Source organism: Camellia sinensis, chromosome 1 (assembly GCF_055761805.1).
Source record: "Camellia sinensis isolate YWXY chromosome 1, ASM5576180v1, whole genome shotgun sequence".
Taxonomy (NCBI): Eukaryota; Viridiplantae; Streptophyta; class Magnoliopsida; order Ericales; family Theaceae; genus Camellia; species Camellia sinensis.
This window is the reverse complement of record NC_138961.1, coordinates 156,956,466-156,962,564: the sequence shown is the minus strand read 5'-3', so window position 1 is coordinate 156,962,564 and position 6,099 is coordinate 156,956,466. Positions and strand designations below refer to the sequence as shown.

At 34.9% G+C, this 6,099-nt stretch overlaps 1 long non-coding RNA gene across 1 annotated transcript; it reads left to right on the top strand.

Moving 5' to 3' along the window:
- Positions 1-2,261: 2,261 nt before the first annotated feature.
- LOC145798783 (uncharacterized) lies at positions 2,262-2,831 on the top strand. Its single transcript, XR_014340402.1, has 2 exons — positions 2,262-2,393; positions 2,487-2,831. It is a non-coding gene; the product is annotated as an uncharacterized LOC145798783 (long non-coding RNA).
- Positions 2,832-6,099: the final 3,268 nt, after the last annotated feature.

The window sequence follows — 6,099 nt, the reverse complement described above, 5'->3', positions numbered from 1 at the left end:
GTTGTTTAAGCACACACTGATCATCCACTCTGAAGTTAGCGAAGCATGCCCAAGGGTGATCAAGTGGAACCATATCAAATTACATTAACGTATGAAAGTCATATCACTACATGAGCTAACAACAAGACAGGTCCATTTGAATTTCAATTCAAGTTCGAAAAATTCCCTATTTTTATATACAGAATTATTACTGAGAAACTTTTTAGTTTTCTAAACTTCAATTATTTCAAAAACTAATATCTACTGTATGCTGACCTACAGGTAACTGGTGCTCAATTGAGTGAGAAAAGTGATGAAGAACATGATGACACTGAAGAACAAGAAGAAGAAAAAGATGCAGAACAAAAAAAAGAAGAAGATGCTAAAAATACTGAAAAAGAAGAAGCATAAGATAGTCAAGATGCTAAAGAACGCCACCAAGAACAAAAGCCAGCAAAATAAGAAATTACAAAATTTTGAAAGCATAGAAACTGCCAGCTACATGAGAGATGAATGGGATGTCAATCAACAAGACACAAATGAAGACTTTGATGGCTTGTGCAACATTATAATCAATGATGCACCTGAGGGAGAAGAACATATTGGTCAACAAATACTTGAGAAACTTCAAACTGAGAACAATTTGCAACTTGACAACACAATGAAGACCGTCTACATAAATAAACTTGAAGAGGATAACAAGCTACTCATAGCACAAATTCAACAATTAAGAGATGAAAAATTCTTGATTGCATAACCAATTGGTTGAAAAATAGGTTCATGAGATAACCCAAGAAGTTTGTGCAATAAAAAATTCTGGGACAGATGCAAAGAATGGAGGTTATACAATAAAAGATAAAAATTCTCAAGTGGTGTAGAAAAAGGTCCATGAAAATTCTGAAGTGGTGGACAAAGAGCTCCATCAGAAAGAGGTCCATAAGATAATGCAACAAGCCTTTGCAACAAAAGATTGTGAGACAAATGCAAATGATGAACGTCATACACCAAAAGATCAAAATTCTCAGTTGCAGAATCAATTAGTAGAGGAAGAGGTCCATGACTTAACCCAACAAGTTTGTGCAATAAAAGTTGATGATCTGATAGAATCAAGACAAACAAATCTGCAAAATTCCATGATTATAAAGATCAAAGCTAAAGCAAGGAAGACTACTGAGATATCAGATTATAAGTATAGAGGCAAGAAAGTTAGAGTTGAGAAAGAGAAGAAAAATAAAGATGAAACAATTTCTAACAAGTATGCTGTGGCTCAATGCCTACCACCTAAAGATAAATATAAACTACAAATTCTTTGGAAAAAAAAGCAAACAGAATCAAGGTATAATCTTACATAAATCTTGCAATTTTTCATATAGTTCAAAATATGAAATAAAATTGAGAAATAACTCTATTTTCTAAAAATATTTTGAATTAATTATTAACACATTTTTTTATTGTTTTGTAGTGTTTGTATATGGTTTGGTAGAAAATATGATAATTGTGTGTTTATTAAAGATATTAAGAACTTAGTAAAAGGGAATGACATATCCAGCTGTGTACGTATAAAATTTGTAATTTTTTAACACTGTGAAACTTCTCATTAATTTATTAACATCGTTTTTGTGTTCTAATTTGATAGACAATTGATGCATATGTCGAGATTCTTGAAAAAGAACCGCAAGCACAACATTCTGGTGATGGAGCAGAGCATAATGGCAAGTCTTTCGTACTATCAAGTCTATATTGGGTAAGAAATAAATGTTCATGTGTTAATTCTATACGTTATCTTCCTTTCAATTTTGGTTTCAAAGTTGATTTTTTGTGTTTGTTATCATTGTTATGAATGTTCTTAAATTTTGAGTTTGGTATCATTGCTAGGAATATACTCAGATTTTGAAACAATTTGAGTGACAAATCATTGTTAATCATGTTTTCTTGCTTTTAATTGAGATTTGAATATTGAGTTTCGTACCATTACTGTGAATATTCTCATATTTTTTGAAAAAAAAAACAGCCAATATTGAAGAAGGAAACTTCAGAAAAAAGGGAAAAGATTTTGAAAAATACTTTGTAAGAATCCCTCACATATAGATACATCCATATCCCCATCAACAATTCCAATCATTGGACATTACTTGTTATCGACAAACACTTGGGGACTTGGAAACATTTCAACTCTTGGAGACCAAGAAAAGGAAAGGACAAGCACTACAACGTTGCAGATCAACTGGTAAGAACAATTTTAGATGACCATTACAATAATCAGATGTAAATCATTACATACTTTATATTGATTTTTTTGCAGCAAAAAATCATCAATGAATACATGAAGATACATCTTGTCAAGTAGAAAAAACATGGAATCCTGATGTGAAGAATGAATCTGTCAAAGACAGCCCTTAACAAGAAGAAATGACGTATGTTATGTTTATTCTAATTAACAAATTTTAATATTTGTTTTAATTTTTTTTTTATTTTTTCTCTAACTGTGTCAAAAATGATTTCTGTAGGGCTGATTGTGGAATTATTGTTTGTTACATCATAAGACAATACATAAGGCATCAATCAATCCAAACACATTACCATCAGGCATATCCACAAGACTGAGAGCAGACATAGTACATGAGTTCCTTAGTGATCCATAAAGATCAATTAGAGTCAAGATTGCAACATTCAATGAAATCTTTTTTGATGTGTAACTCAATAAACTCTTTTTTGTCACACTCAGATACAATGACTAATGTTTTTGTTGATAGTTGCAAACATATTGCCTCACAAACATATTACAATTTCTATGATGTGTAATGGAATATTTTGTCATACTCTCAAAGATATATGTACCAACACTTTCTTGATATTTTTGTTCATATTTTCAATTTCTATTATCCTGTTCCTCACACTATTATATGGAAAAAGTGAAAATACAATTACATGTGAAAATAATGGTTTCAATGGACCATGTACACAAGACTTTACCGTATCACAATCAGTGCTTTGTTGATGTTTTTGTTTATATTTTTAGTTTCTATGCAGTGCTTTTTTGCCTCACAATATTTTCACAATCACTTATTTTGAAATTAAAAACTTAAAATTGAGAATATTTTCAGTTTTATACAGTGTTTACTAAATTTTCAAAACAACAAATATTACCATAACAATTTATTTGCTGCCTCACAATATTATCACAATTTGAAAAACTAAAATTCAAAATAGGGAATATTTTTATTTTCAACCCACTGTTACTTTATTCAAAGCGTTAGCATTGATCACATCTATTTACAATATTAATTCACATTCATTCAATTGATCACATTTATAACTTGTTCTAATTCACAACAAGAGTCTCACACTATTATCACAAAATCAACTATTTTGAACTAAAAACTTAAACTGAGAATATACTCACTTTTTATACAATATTCACATAATCTTCAAAACAAATATGGTAGGTATTTCATCTAAAAACTTTTCAGCTCTTGACCCACCTTCAATCTTTAACTCAACCAAACATTGATGAAATGTTTCTTCAGTTGGAGCATATACACATTTCCCAAACAAAGTGATCAACTTTTCTTTCAATCCATGAAACTTACGACGCAAATGATGCCTCAAGTTTATCTTCAAATGATATAAACAATAAGCTTGGAAAGCCATTGGGAAAACCTTTGGCAAAACTTTAACTAATCCAAGGTTACGATTTGACACAAATGTAATATTTCGTCCTGGTGAAACAATTGTACTCAAATGTTCCAAAAACCAACGCCAGTTGTCTTGATTCTTAGAGCCAACAATTGTAAAACAAATAAGAAAGAACCCTACATGTACAAAATAGAAAAAATGAGGATATTCTCTTATTCTTAGACAATGGTAACACTTTAATATTCAAAATATCAAACAATAAAATGAATAACTGTTAAAATAAAAAATGCATATACATCAACAATATTATATAAAATTTAAAACATTTAATCATATTTCAGAACAGAGAAAAGAGATTTCTTGTGTACCTTGTGTAGGTGTTGATTTCTGACCACACTGCCAAATTAGTATTCAACTAGAGAGCACTGGCAGAATAGATGACGCCTGAATAACCTGTAACAGAAAGATGAGATTTCGGCGGTGATTCGTCCACCTGGGGGTATTTCGACGATCAAGTCAGTTATCTCTCAAAGATAGCAAAAGTGCTTAACTCACTAGACAAAGCATAAAAGACATACCTTAGACCCATGGAGGTGCCTCTTTTTTATAGCCACCACTGACCTAGTCCCAATAGAAGCCTAGCTTCAATGGATTTAGGATTACTGCTAATCTTGGACTCCCAGTAGGATTGGGATAAACTCTCTAAGAGTCTTATCTTTACTCAAACTGAAGTCCTTCCTCATTCTAGGACTCTTGTCCCTTATCCGCTTATCCCCGATTCTGGTTTCTTCGCAGATAACCTCGGCCTAGCTGAGATCATCTCGTCATCATGACCAGGACACGTTGCACCCCGGCTGGCACTTCGGCCACACCTCGGCCACGTGTCGTTATTCAAAATTTATGTCTCCACAACTGCCCCCTAGGTTCTATTACCTCGGCATCCTAAAGTGATGGAACCTATATCATTTCTTCCATCTAGCACGTCGGCTAAGCTCGCTTCATCATTTATTACCGAAGTCAAAACTCGTCGGCTCTACCTATAGTCTACTTTCATCAATGCCTCAGAACCATTAACCAGGTTTGTTCAAATTTCTCAGCTGAGATCATCCTCCAAGCCGAGGTACCGCTCCATTAAATCAAGAACTCCAAGAGCTCCTTCACGCGTATGAGCTGTCACGCACAACAACTCAATCGTTCTTGCTACGCATCTTTCTCCTTCTGGGCTGTACCTGACACTCGCCACTAAGTCGCATCGTTTTTTGCGTGCACTGTCTGACATGTACGCCGTCTTAGGCATATTAATTGCCTTTATGCCGCCATTTCGAGTTTTGACAAAAACTTTTCCCTCTCTCTTTGTCGCTTCACTTTTGCATCTTCACTCTCGTGCAAACTTTTTCTCTTTCCTCCCCCAAATCCGCCATTGCTCCAAACTCTTCAAGCTCTGTAACCATCGCCATTTACCTCCTCCGACGAGGCTCTTGTTGATCTTCTCTGTTCGCTACCATCATCTGACTCCGGCATACTCAACACCAGCTTCATTTTTCTTTGGTGAGTCACCGTTTCTTTCCGATTTAACTTTCTGTTTTAGTTTCTTGTTCCTCTTTAATGATCTCCACGGCTTCACTCGCTGCCTATGCAATCATGCTCATGTATTTGTACCTTGAATTCCACCATGTATTGAACATGTTTGTTCCATGATTCTGTTTTTGCCCAATCCATTCTTGAATATACTACTTGCATATTAGTCGATTCTTGCCACTGTTCTTGGCCTTATACACCCGCACAGACTTTACCACTGTGTTCTTGATGTTTCATCACTGTTCTTGATTCTGAATCACATTCTTGTCTCTGTTTGCTGTGTTTTTTTCCTGATCCTTGTCTTCAACCTTCATTTGACTAGACTTAGGTTTGAGTTTTGTCGTAGAATTCACAAATCTTAGGGAAAACTGAGACGAATCCCTCTTAGATCCTCACAAATTCCGACCACAGTGCACATTTAGGTTTTAGCCGAGGTCCCTCAAACATTCGCAAAAGCATTTCCTTTTGAACTCCAACACCTTCTACCAAGCCGATATCATGGGTATGTGGAGGCATAGGGTAGACACCCCAACCAAGTTAGAATACTTCAGGCAGGAGTTTGACATCCCGGCCGACGTTCACTTGAGGTTGGCTGGGGAGAACGACTCCATCATGCCTGATGAAAACCTCATGCCTTTCCCTGTCGTTGCCTTTATAGAATGTGGACTTAGGTTTCCACTAGACATCCTTTTTCGAGAAGTTTTCCATCACTATAAATTAAACCCGATGCAGTTTGCCATTAACTCTTACCGAGTTATCAATGGCATAATTGCCTTAGCCAAAAAAGAGAAAGCTAGGGTTACCCTTGCTGACATCCAGTATTGCTACACCATGTGTGGCCTTAAATTAGAAAAATGCTACATCTACTATCTTAAGCCGAGGTCCACAGACCATAAACTTGTTGCC